Source organism: Arachis hypogaea, chromosome 19 (assembly GCF_003086295.3).
Source record: "Arachis hypogaea cultivar Tifrunner chromosome 19, arahy.Tifrunner.gnm2.J5K5, whole genome shotgun sequence".
NCBI classification, from domain to species: domain Eukaryota; kingdom Viridiplantae; phylum Streptophyta; class Magnoliopsida; order Fabales; family Fabaceae; genus Arachis; species Arachis hypogaea.
In genome coordinates, this window is record NC_092054.1 from 82,074,175 (window position 1) to 82,087,655 (window position 13,481).

General features: G+C 39.4%; 1 non-coding gene across 1 annotated transcript; it reads right to left on the reverse strand.

Moving 5' to 3' along the window:
* Window positions 1-7,896: 7,896 nt before the first annotated feature.
* LOC112781782 (small nucleolar RNA R71) lies at window positions 7,897-8,004 on the reverse strand. The gene has a single exon (XR_003192541.1). It is a non-coding gene; the product is annotated as a small nucleolar RNA R71 (small nucleolar RNA).
* Between the last annotated feature and the right edge of the window lie 5,477 nt (window positions 8,005-13,481).

The following is a 13,481-nucleotide window of genomic DNA, read 5'->3' on the forward strand; positions in this document are numbered from 1 at the left end:
GATCTGCCAAACGAACTCGGGGAGTAGGGATCACCTTCTTCACCCCGGCAGAACTCTGCACCGATGGCTTCCCGCGCACCTGATAAGATCCCTCCCCAGCCGCCTGGGCAGCAGCATTTCTGGCAGCAGTCGCCCTCTGCACCCTCGTATAAGCTTTTATGGATTCATTATTCTTCATTGCCTCTGCAAAACAAAACAGAAAACTCAGCTATAAGTCGGACAAATCGGAAAAGACAGCTACAAGCAACATAAACAAAATCATAAAAGAAACACAAGATACCCAGTTCAGATTGAAGAAGAGAAGGATTGGTTAGGAATTTCTTTGTGTCAAGATGGGGAGGTTGACCCCAGCGTTCTTCCAAGATAGTCACAAAGGCCCGCTCAACCTCATCCAACATCTCCCACGAATACCGGGAGACCCTCACATCTTTTGGCCATTCCAAGGGAAAGGCTGGTTCGTCATTTTCATCCAGAAAAAAGGGCCGAGCTCCTTCAACAGCTCAGACCTTGAAAAAGTAGTTCTTAAAGTCAGGGAACGACTCGTCAAACATGGAAAAAACTTTCTTTTCTTGGGTGGAACGAAAGAAGACCCAAGCTGACTTCTTTTTTACCACACCGGGCTTAGTCAAAACAAACAAATAGAAAAAGAGAGATTAGGAAACAGGAATACCAAAACTGTCGCACAGCAACTGGAAAATTTTTATAAAACCCCAGGAGTTGGGGTGAAGTTGAGAAGGGGCAACATTACAAGACCATAACAAGTCGGTTTCAAATGGAGTAAAAGGAAGAGTAATACCCAGGTGACCAAAGAAAAAATCGTAAGCATAAAAGAAGGGGCGATTGTCAACAACTCGAGTCGAAAAACAGACTCTCTCGTCAGAATAGGGAGGGACAAGTTCATAATTCTTCTCATCACCAGAATTACTACAGACACTGTGAAACTGCCTAAGCTGAGTACAAAATTCGGAATCAACCAGCGAGACACACATAAGAACTATGGAGTCCACCCAATCAGCCATACCCGCGGGAACCTGGGAAGGCATTTCTGTTACGTTATTTCGGGAAGACATGAGGTCAACTAAATCCTACAAAAAGAAAGGAAGAATGGATTACACAAAAACATCTCGGACAGAGGGCAAACATCTCGACGGGCGGATAAACAAAAAGGGAAAACCCCAAAGACTCAAGACAAAGGTCTTGGGGCATCCCTTGGAGGCAGTAAACAAGCAAGGTTTTCAAGTTATTTCTACGGCTTACATCCCAGCACTTGTCAAAACAAAATCCAGAAAGAAAACAAAGGAAGCAAAAATGCAAAGGACCACACTTCTACAGTTTACCAGCAAAAAACACTACTTCCACAGTATATCAGAAATGTCAAAAAAGACCAAGCAGCAAAGGAGCAAACTTTCTTTTGAAATCAAGCAAAAAATCATCAGCCAAGAAAAAGATTCAAAGCAACAAGAAAAAGATTCGCACCGAAAAACAAAGAAATTCCAGAGCATGCAACAAGTCAAGCATGATAAAAAACGGAAAGATCCAAACTTTCTCCAAAAAGAAGATCCCATTGCAAAGAAAAAAACAAAATACGAAATGGGACTAACCTGGAGACGGAAGAAGCTGCGAGGAAGAGTGGAAGCGCAGAGACAAAGGCTGCCCAGAAAAAACGCCAAGCGACGAAAGCAGAAGCGCAAGCGAAAGACAGAAAGCGAGAGAATGAAAGAAGAAATGTGAAGAAGTTACGAAAAGGGCGAAGGAGAGAAACCGTTTTTCTGAGTGCAAAATTCAAAAAATAGAGAAGTTAGGGGAAACGGGGCAATTAAATGCCAATGAAATGCGGATATTAAACCCGCTTGCATTCCCAAAACAGTGCCGATATAAAAGCGCGCGCTTTTAGAGGAAAAACGTTCTACATTTAAAAGCTTCTACAAAGGAATCGACAAAATGCTTGAGTTCGGCTTCATTAGATAAGGACCGAAGTCAAGAACTCGACCTCAAAAAGAAGACCGAGCTCAAGCAGGGGCACTGTTCATACCCTGGGTCGAACTGTCTGACCCGGGATGATTGGTGGCAAAACGACTAACCTCTTCAGGTCCGACTATCCGACCTCTTCTTAAAGAGATCGGCCAAATCGACAGGAGAGCCCAGTAAAGGGCCCAAATGGAGGAACACGACCCAAATCCAAAGGTAGTTCAAGCCTACAGAGATAAAGGCGGTTCCCTTAAAGATAAGCGGACTTCACTCAAGATAAATATAAGATAAGATAAGATAACTAACTTATCTTATCAGAAAGGTCAGCCCACACTACTATAAATACACTAGAGCACCCAGGTATAACTCATACTCTGATTCGACATAAAAACCTGCTTAATACCCGTGCTAACTTAAGCATCGGAGTCTCTTGCAAGTACCCCCCACCTTTCGGTGGCCAAGGATTAGCAGAGCAGCAAGTCCAATAAGTCGGACACAACAGCTCCGGCCACCACCAGCCAGCCGGACACGTCATCTCCGATCAGTACGGAAGATCTCATCCGAGATTGACCTCTAGTTTTAGGTAACCCTCGGAACAGATAGTGTTATTGATTCTCCTAGTTTAGTATGTTGATTCTTGAATACAGCTACTTTATGAGTCTTGGCCGTGGCCCTAAGCACTTTGTTTTCCAGTATTACCACCGGATACATAAATGCCACAGACACATAACTGGGTGAACCTTTTCAGATTGTGACTTAGCTTTGCTAAAGTCCCCAATTAGAGGTGTCCAGGGTTCTTAAGCACACTCTTCTTTTGCTTTGGACCTTGACTTTAACCGCTCAGTCTCAAGTTTTCCCTTGACACATTCACGCCACAAGCACATGGTTAGGGACAGCTTAGTTTAGCCGCTTAGGCCAGGATTTTATTCCTTTAGGCCCTCCTATCCACTGATGCTCAAAGCCTTGGATCCTTTTTATTACCCTTGCCTTTTGGTTTTAAGGGCTATTGGCTTTTTGCTCTTGCCTTTTGGTTTAAAGAGCTTTTGGCTTTTTCTGCTTGCTTTTTCTTTTTCTATTTTTTTCGCCATTTTTTTCTGCAAGCTTTCGTATTCACTGCTTTTTCTTACTTCAAGAATCATTTTTACGATTTTTCATATTATCAAATAACATTTCTCCTGTTCATCATTCTTTCAAGAGCCAACATATTTAACATTCTTAAACAACAACTTCAAAAGACATATGCACTGTTCAAGCATTCATTCAGAAAACAAAAAGTATTGTCACCACATCAAAATAATTAAACTAGTTTCAAGGATGAATTCGAAACCATGTACTTCTTGTTCTTTTGTAATTAAAACATTTTTCATTCAAGAGAGGTGATGGATTCATAGGACATTCATAACTTTAAGGCATAGACAATTAAATACTAGTGATCATGAAGACAAAAACATAAACAAACATAAAGCATAAAAATCAAAAAATAGGAAAATAAATAAACAAGGAGATTAAGGGATGAGTCCACCTTAGTGAGGGTGGCGTCTTCCTCTTCTTGAAGAACCAACGGTGCTTTTGACCTCCTCTATGTCTCTTCCTTGTCTTTCTTGCTCCTCCCTTATAGCTCTTTGATCTTCTCTAATTTCATGAAGGATGATGGAGTGCTCTTGATATTCCACCCTTAATTGTCCCATGTTGGAACTTAATTTACCTAGGGAAGTGTTGATTTGTTCCCAATAGTTTTGTGGAGGAAAGTGCATCCCTTGAGGCATCTCAGGTATTTCATGGTGAGGAATTTCCTCATGCTCATGTTGAGGTCCATGCTCTCTTGTTTGCTCTATCTTTTTCTTAGTGATGGGCTTATTGATGAGCGGATAATTTATACGCTTTTTGGCATTGTTTTTAGTAGAATCTGGTTACTTTTAGGGATGTTTTCATTAGTTTTTATGTTAAATTCACATTTCTGGACTTTACTATGAGTTTGTGTGATTTTCTGTGATTTCAGGTATTTTCTGGCTGAAATTGAGGGACTTGAGTAAAAATCAGATTCAGAGGTTGAAGAAGGACTGTTGATGCTGTTGGATTCTGACCTCCCTGCACTTAAAGTGGATTTTCTGGAGCTACAGACTCAACATGGCGCGCTTCTAATTCGTTGGAAAGTAGACATCCAGGGCTTTCCAGCAATATATAATAGTCCATACTTTGGCCGAGTTTAGACGACGTAAAAGGGTGTTGAACGCCAGTTTTACGCTGTTGTCTGGAGTTAAACGCCAGAAACACGTCACAAGCCAGAGTTGAACGCCAGAAATACGTTACAAACTGGCGTTCAACTCCAAGATTGACCTCTACACGTGTAACATTCAAGCTCAGCCCAAGCACACACCAAGTGGGCCCCGGAAGTAGATTTATGCATCAATTACTTACTTCTGTAAACCCTAGTGACTAGTTTAGTATAAATAGGACTTTTTACTATTGTATTAGACATCTTTGATCAGTTTTATGCTATCTTAGACTTTCATGGGGGCTGGCCATTCGGCCATGCCTGAACCATTATCACTTATGTATTTTCATACGGTAGAGTTTCTGCACTCCATAGATTAAGGTGTGGAGCTCTGCTGTTCCTCAAAGATTAATGCAAAGTACTACTGTTTTTCTATTCAATTTAATTTATTTCGCTTCTAAGATATTAATTCGCACTTCAACCTGAATGTGATGAACGTGACAATCATCATCATTCCCCCCACGAACGCGTGCCTGACAACCACTTTCGTTCCACCTTAGATTGAATGAGTATCTCTTGGATCTCTTAATCAGAATCTTCGTGGTATAAGCTAGATTGATGGCGGCATTCATGAGAGTCTGGAAAGTCTAAACCTTGTCTGTGGTATTCCGGGTAGGACTCTGGGATTGAATGACTGTGACGAACTTCAAACTCGCGAGTGCTGGGGGTAGTGACAGACACAAAAGGAGGGTGAATCCTATTCCAGTATGATCGAGAACCTCAGATGATTAGCCGTGCTGTGACAGAGCATGTGGACCATTTTCACAAGAGGATGGGATGCAGCCATTGACAAGGGTGATGCCTCCAGACGATTAGCCATGCAGTGACAGCGCATCGGACCATTTTCCAGAGAGGATAAAAAGTAGCCATTGACAACGGTGATGTCCTTACATAAAGCCAGCCATGGAAAGGAGTAAGACTGATTGGATGAAGACAGCAGGAAAGCAGAGGTTCAGAGGAACGAAAGCATCTCTATACACTTATCTGAAATTCTCACCAATGATATACATAAGTGTTTCTATCCTTATTTTCTATCTATTTATTATTTATGTTCGAAAACTCCATAACTATTTTATATCTGCCTGACTGAGATTTACAAGGTGACCATAGCTTGCTTCATACCAACAATCTCCATGGGATCGACCCTTACTCATGTAAGGTTTATTACTTGGACGACCCAGTGCACTTGCTGGTTAGTTGTATCGAAGTTGTGAATGAAAAACAATTTATTAAGACGTGCGTACAGAGTTTTTGGCCCCGTTGCCTGAGATCACAATTTCGTGCACCAAGTTTTTGGCGCCGTTGCCGGGGATTGTTTGAGTTTGAACAACTGACGGTTCATCTTGTTGCTCAGATTAGGTAATTTTCTTTTTATTTTATTTTCAAAAATTTTTCAAAGACCTTTCAAAAATTTCTCATCTGTTTTCGAAAAAAAAATAAATAAATAAATAAATCTTTTCAAAAATATATTTTTCTTCAGAATTTTTAAGAATGAATTCTAGAGTTTCATGAAGCATGTTGAAGCCTGGCTGGCTGTAAAGCCATGTCTAATTCTTTTGGATAAGGGCTTCCAACCATCAGCATAGAGGCAAGTTAATTGGAATGTCAGCCGTGGCATGTCTGAGTTACATACTAAAGCTTGGCTGGCTATTAAGCCATGCCTAACCCTCGGATTGGAGCTTTAGACTAAGAATACAAGATTCCTAGAATTCATATTAAAAAATTTTGAAATCCTTATTTTCTTTTTCCTATATGTTTTTTCGAAAAAAATATACAAAAATCCAAAAAAATAAAAAAATTATAAAAATAAAAAATATTTCATGTTTCTTGTTTGAGTCTTGAGTCAAGTTGAAAGTTTGGTGTCAATTGCATATTCATCTTGCATTTTTCGAAAAATTCATGCATTCATAGTGTTCTTCATGATCTTCAAGTTGTTCTTGGTAAGTCTTCTTGTTTGATCTTGATGTTTTCATGTTTTGTGTCTTTTCTTGTTTTTCATATGCATTCTTGCATTCATAGTGTCTATACATGAAAAATTTTTAAGTTTGGTGTCTTGCATGTTTTCTTTGCATTAAAAATTTTTCAAAAATAAGTTCTTGATGTTCATCTTGACATTCAAAGTGTTCTTGGTGTTCATCTTGACATTCATAGCATTCTTGCATGCATTCATTGTTTTGATCCAAAATTTTCATGCATTGAGTCTTTTTCATGTTTTTCCCTCTCATCATAAAAAATTCAAAAATAAAAAAAATATCTTTCCCTTTTTCACTTATAAATTTCGAAAATTTGAGTTGACTTTTTCAAAACTTTTTAAAATCTAGTTGTTTTATGAGTCAAATCAAATTTTCAATTTAAAAATCTTATCTTTTTCAAAATCTTTTTCAAAAATAAAATCTTTTTCACTTTTCTTATTTATTTTCGAAAATTTTAAAAATATCTTTCAAAAAATATTTTTCTTATCTTTATCTCCTAATTTTCGAAAATAACATCATCAATTAATGTTTTGATTCAAAAATTTCAAGTTTGTTACTTGCTTGTTAAGAAAGATTCAAACTTTGAGTTCTAGAATCATATCTTGTGATTTCTTGTGAATCAAGTCATTAATTGTGATTTTAAAAATCAAATCTTTTTCAAAACTAATTTCAATCATATCTTTTCAAAAATATCTCTTTATCTTATCTTTTTCAAAATTTGATTTTAAAATACCCTTTCTAACTTCTTATCTTCTTATCTTTTCAAAATTGATTTTCAAATTTGTTTCAACTAACTAACTAACTTTTTGTTTGTTTCTTATCTTTTTCAAAACTACCTAACTAACTCTCTCTCTCTAATTTTCGAAAATATCTTCCCTCTTTTTCAAAATTTCTTTTTAATTAACTAATTATTTTAATTTTTGATTTTAATTTTCGAAAAATTACTAACCTTTTTCAAAAACTATTTTCGAAAATCACTAACTCTTTTTCAAAAATAATTTTCGAAAATTCTCCTTCTCTCTCATCTCCTTCTATTTATTTATTCATCTACTAACACCTCTCTTCATTCCACATCTCTGCTCTCCTTACCTTTGTGTTTCTTTCTTTACATTCCCCTATTATTATTTTTCTGTCCTTCTTTTTCATATGAGCAGGAGCAAAGACAAGAACATTCTTGTTGAAGCAGATCCAGAACCTGAAAGGACTCTGAAGAGGAAACTAAGAGAAGCTAAATTACAACAATCCAGCAAGCACCTTTCAGAAATTTTCGTACAAGAAGAGGAGATGGCAGCCGAAAATAATAATAATGCAAGGAGGATGCTTGGTGACTTTACTGCACCTAATTCTAATTTACATGGAAGAAGCATCTCCATTCCTGCCATTGGAGCAAACAATTTTGAGCTTAAACCTCAATTAGTTTCTCTGATGCAGCAGAACTGCAAGTTTCATGGACTTCCATCTGAAGATCCTTTTCAGTTCTTAGCTGAATTCTTGCAGATATATGATACTGTTAAGACTAATGGAGTAGATCCTGAAGTCTACAGACTCATACTTTTCCCTTTTGCTGTGAGAGACAGAGCTAGAATATGGTTGGACTCTCCACCTAAGGATAGCCTGAACTCTTGGGATAAGCTGGTCAAGGCTTTCTTAGCCAAGTTCTTTCCTCCTCAAAAGCTGAGTAAGCTTAGAGTGGATGTGCAGACCTTCAGACAGAAAGAAGGTGAATCCCTCTATGAAGCTTGGGAGAGATACAAAGAACTGACAAAAAAGTGTCTTTCTGACATGCTTTCAGAATGGACCATCCTGGACATATTCTATGATGGTCTGTCTGAATTAGCTAAAATGTCATTGGATACCTCTACAAGTGGATCCATTCACTTAAAGAAAACGCCTGCAGAAGCTCAAGAACTCATTGACATGGTTGCTAATAACCAGTTCATGTACACTTCTGAGAGGAATCCTGTGAGTAATGGGACGCCTATGAAGAAGGGAGTTCTTGAAATTGATACTCTGAATGCCATATTGGCTCAGAATAAAATATTGACTCAGCAAGTCAATATGATTTCTCAGAGTCTGAATGGAATGCAAGCTGCATCCAATAGTATTCAAGAGGCATCTTCTGAAGAAGAAGCTTATGATCCTGAAAACCCTGCAATAGCAGAGGTGAATTACATGGGTGAACCTTATGGAAACACCTATAACCCCTCATGGAGAAATCACCCAAATCTCTCATGGAAGGATCAACAAAAGCCTCAACAAGGCTTTAATAATGGTGGAAGAAATAGGTTTAACAATAGTAAACCTTTTCCATCATCCACTCAGCAACAGACAGAGAACTTTGAACAAAATACCTCTAATTTAGCAAACTTAGTCTCTAATCTATCTAAGGCCACTGTAAGTTTCATGAATGAAACAAGGTCTTCCATTAGAAATTTGGAGGCACAAGTGGGCCAGCTGAGTAAAAGGATCACTGAAATCCCTCCTAGTACTCTCCCAAGCAATACAGAAGAAAATCCAAAAGGAGAGTGCAAGGCCATTGACATAGTTAACACGGCCGAACCTGGAGAGGAAGGGGAGGACGTAAATTCCAGTGAGGAAGACCTCCTGGGACGTCCAGTGATCAATAAGGAGTTTTCCTTTGAGGAACCAAAGGAATCTGAGACTCATCTAGAAGCCATAGAGATTCCATTGAACCTCCTTATGCCCTTCATGAGCTCTGACAAGTATTCATCTTCTGAAGAGAATGAGGATGTTACTGAAGAGCAAGTTACCAAGTACCTTGGTACAATCATGAAGCTGAATGCCAAATTATTTGGTATTGAGACTTGGGAGGATGAACCTCCTTTGTTCACCAATGAACTAAGTGATCTGGATCAACTGACATTGCCTCAGAAGAAACAGGATCCTGGAAAGTTCGTAATACCTTGTACCATAGGCAACATGATCTTTGAAAAGGCTCTATGTGACCTTGGTTCAGGGATAAACCTCATGCCCCTCTCTGTAATAGAGAAACTGGGAATCTTTGGGGTGCAAGCTACTAAAATCTCATTAGAGATGGCAGACAATTCAAGAAAATAGGCTTATAGACAAGTAGAGGACGTGTTAGTAAAGGTTGAAGGCCTTTACATCCTTGCTGATTTCATAATCCTTGATACTGGGAAGGATGAGGATGAATCCATCATCCTTGGAAGACCTTTCCTAGCCACAGCAAGAGCTGTGATTGATGTTGACAGAGGTGAATTAGTCCTTCAATTGAATGAGGACTCCCTTGTGTTTACAACTCAAGGTTACCCTTCTGTAAACATGGAAAAGAGGCACAGTAAGCTTCTCTCAAAACAGAGTCAACCAGAGCCCCCACAGTCAAACTCTAAGTTTGGTGTTGGGAGGCCACAACCAAACTCTAAGTTTGGTGTTGAACTCCCATATCCAAACTCTAGGTTTGGTGTTGGGAAGTCTCAACAAAGCTCTGAACATCTGTGAGGCTCCATGAGAGCCCACTGTCAAGCTATTAACATTAAAGAAGCGCTTGTTGGGAGGCAACCCAATTTTTATTTATCTAATTTATTTTTCTTGTTCTTTCATGTTTCATTAGGTTCATGATCATGTGGAGTCACAAAATAAATATAAAAATTGAAAACGAAATAAAAAACAGCAGAAGAAAAATCACACCCTGGAGGAAGACCTTACTGGCATTTAAACGCCAGTAAAAAGCATCTAGCTGGCGTTCAACGCCAGAACAGAGCATGGTTCTGGCGCTGAACGCCCAAAATGGGCAGCATCTGGGCGTTTGAACGCCAGAATTGCACCCTAGAGAAGAGCTGGCACTGAACACCCAGAACAAGCATGGTTCTGGTGTTCAACGCCAGAAATGGGCAACAAATGGGCGTTCAACGCCCAGAATAAGCACCAATCTGGTGCTGAACGCCCAGAGTTGTGTGCAAGGGCATTTTGCATGCCTAATTTGGTGCAAGGTTGTAAATCCTTGAACACCTCAGGATCTGTGGACCCCACAGGATCACCTCAGGATCTGTGGACCCCACATGATCCCCACCTACCTCCACTCACGTCTTCTCACCCTCTTTCACACAATCCCATAAACACTCTTCCCCAAAACTCTTCACCAATCACCTCAATCTCTCTTCCCTATAACCACTTCACCACTCACATCCATCCACTCTTCCCCATAAACCTACCTCATAAACCCCACCTACCTTCAAAATTCAAAATCAATTTCCCACCCAAAACCCACCCTTATGGCCGAACCTTACCCCCCCTCCCTTCCCTATATAAAGCCCTCCATTCTTCTTCATTTTCACACAACACAACCCTCTCTTCCCCTTCTTGGCCGAATACACCCCTCCCCCCTCTCCTCCATATTTTCTTCTTCTTCTTCATCTATTTTTTCTTCTCTTGCTCGAGGGCGAGCAATATTCTAAGTTTGGTGTGGTAAAAGCATAAGCTTTTTGTTTTTCCATTACCATTGATGGCACCTAAGACCGGAGAATCCTCTAAAAAAGGGAAAGGGAAGATAAAAGCTTCCACCTCCGAGTCATGGGAGATGGAAAAATTCATCTCCAAAGCCCATCAAGACCACTTCTATGATGTTGTGGCCAAGAAGAAGGTGATCCCCGAGGTCCCTTTCAAGCTCAAGAGAAATGAGTATCCGGAGATCCGACATGAAATCCAAAGAAGAGGTTGGGAAGTTCTAACAAACCCCATCCAACAAGTCGGCATCCTAATGGTTCAAGAGTTCTATACCAATGCATGGATCACTAGGAACCATGATCAAAGTAAGAACCCAAACCCAAAGAATTATATTACAATGGTTCGGGGGAAATACTTAGATTTTTGTCCGGAAAATGTGAGGTTGGCGTTCAACTTGCCAAATATGGAAGAGAACGCACGCCCCTACACAAGGAGAGTCAACTTTGATCAAAGGTTGGACCAAGTCCGCATGGACATATGTGTAGAAGGAGCTCAATGGAAGATTGACTCAAAAGGCAAACCGGTTCAACTAAGAAGACTGGACCTTAAGCCTGTAGCTAGAGGATGGTTGGAGTTCATTCAATGCTCAATCATTCCCACTAGCAACCGGTCTGAAGTTACTATAGACTGGGCCATCATGATCCATAGCATCATGATTGGAGAAGAGGTGGAAGTTCATGAGATTATACCTCAAGAACTCTACAAAGTGGCTGACAAGTCCTCCATTATGGCAAGGTTAGCCTTTCCTCACCTCATTTTCCACCTATGCAATTCGGCTGGGATTGACATAGAGGGAGATATCCTCATTAAAGAGGACAAGCCCATCACTAAAAAAAAGATGGAGCAAGCAAGAGAGCCCATTCATGGAGCTCAAGAGGCGCATGAAGCTCATCACCATGAGATCCCAGAGATGCCTCAAATGCATTTTTCTCCACAAAACTATTGGGAGCAAATCAACACCTCCCTAGGAGAACTAGGCTCCAACATGGGACAACTAAGGGTGGAACATCAAGAGCACTCCATCATCCTTCATGAAATAAGAGAAGATCAAAAAGCAATGAGGGAGGAGCAACAAAGACAAGGAAGAGACATAGAAGAGCTCAAGGACATCATTGGTTCCTCAAGAAGGAAATGCCACCATCACTAAGGTGGACTCATTCCTTGTTCTTACATTCTCTGTTTTTCATTTTCTATGTTAAGTGCCTATCTATGTTTGTGTCTTCATTACATGATCATTAGTAGTTAGTAACTTTGTCTTAAAGTTATGAATGTCCTATGAATCCATCACCTCTCTTAAATGAAAACTGTTTTAATTCAAAAGAACAAGAAGTACATGAGTTTCGAATTTATCCTTGAACTTAGCTTAATTATATTGATGTGGTGATAATGCTTCTTGTTTTCTGAATGTATGCTTGAACAGTGCATATGTCTTTTGAAGTTGTTGTTTAAGAATGTTAAATATGTTGGCTCTTGAAAGAATGATGACTAGGAAACATGTTATTTGATAATCTGAAAAATCATAAAAATGATTCTTGAAGCAAGAAAAAGCAGCAAAGAACAAAGCTTGCAGAAAAAAAAAATTAGGCAAAAAAAAATATATATATATATATAGAAAGAAAAAGAAAAAGCAAGCAGAAAAAGCCAAAAGCTCTTAAAACCAAGAGGCAAGAGCAAAAAGCCAATAACCCTTAAAACCAAAAGGCAAGGGCAAATAAAAAGGATCCCAAGGCTTTGAGCATCAGTGGATAGGAGGGCCTAAAGGAATAAAATCCTGGTCTAAGCGGCTAAACCAAGCTGTCCCTAACCATGTGCTTGTGGCGTGTAGGTGTCAAGTAAAAACTTGAGACTGAGTGGTTAAAGTCAAGGTCCAAAACAAAAAAAGAGTGTGCTTAAGAACCCTGGACACCTCTAATTGGGGACTTTAGCAAAGCTGAGTCACAATCTGAAAAGGTTCACCCAATTATGTGTCTGTGGCATTTATGTATCTGGTAGTAATACTGGAAAACAAAGTGCTTAGGGTCACGGCCAAGACTCATGAAATAGCTGTGTTCAAGAATCATCATACTGAACTAGGAGAATCAATAACACTATCTAAACTCTGAGTTCCTATAGATGCCAATCATTCTGAACCTCAATGGATAAACTGAGATGCCAAAACTATTCAAGAGGCAAAAAGCTATAAGTCCCGCTCATATGATTGGAGCTATGTTTCATTGATAGTTTGGAATTTATAGTATATTCTCTTCTTTTTATCCTATTTGATTTTCAGTTGCTTGGGGACAAGCAACAATTTATGTTTGGTGTTGTGATGAGCGGATAATTTATACGCTTTTTGACATTGTTTTCAGTATGTTTTTAGTAGGATCTAGTTACTTTTAGGGATGTTTTCATTATTTTTATGTTAAATTCACATTTCTGGACTTTACTATGAGTTTGTGTGTTTTTCTATGATTTCAGGTATTTTCTGGCTGAAATTGAGGGACTTGAGCAAAAATCAGATTCAGAGGTTGAAGAAGGACTGCTGATGCTGTTGGATTCTGACCTCCCTGCACTCAAAGTGGATTTTCTAGAGCTACAAAACTCGAAATGGCGCGCTTCTAATTGCGTTGGAAAGTAGACATCCAGGGCTTTCCAGAAATATATAATAGTTCATACTTTGGCCAATAATAGACGACGTAAACTGGCGTTCAACGCCAGCTTTCTGCCCAAATTTGGCATCCAGCGCCAGAAAAGGAGCCAAAATCAGAGTTGAACGCCCAAACTGGCACAAAAGCTGGCGT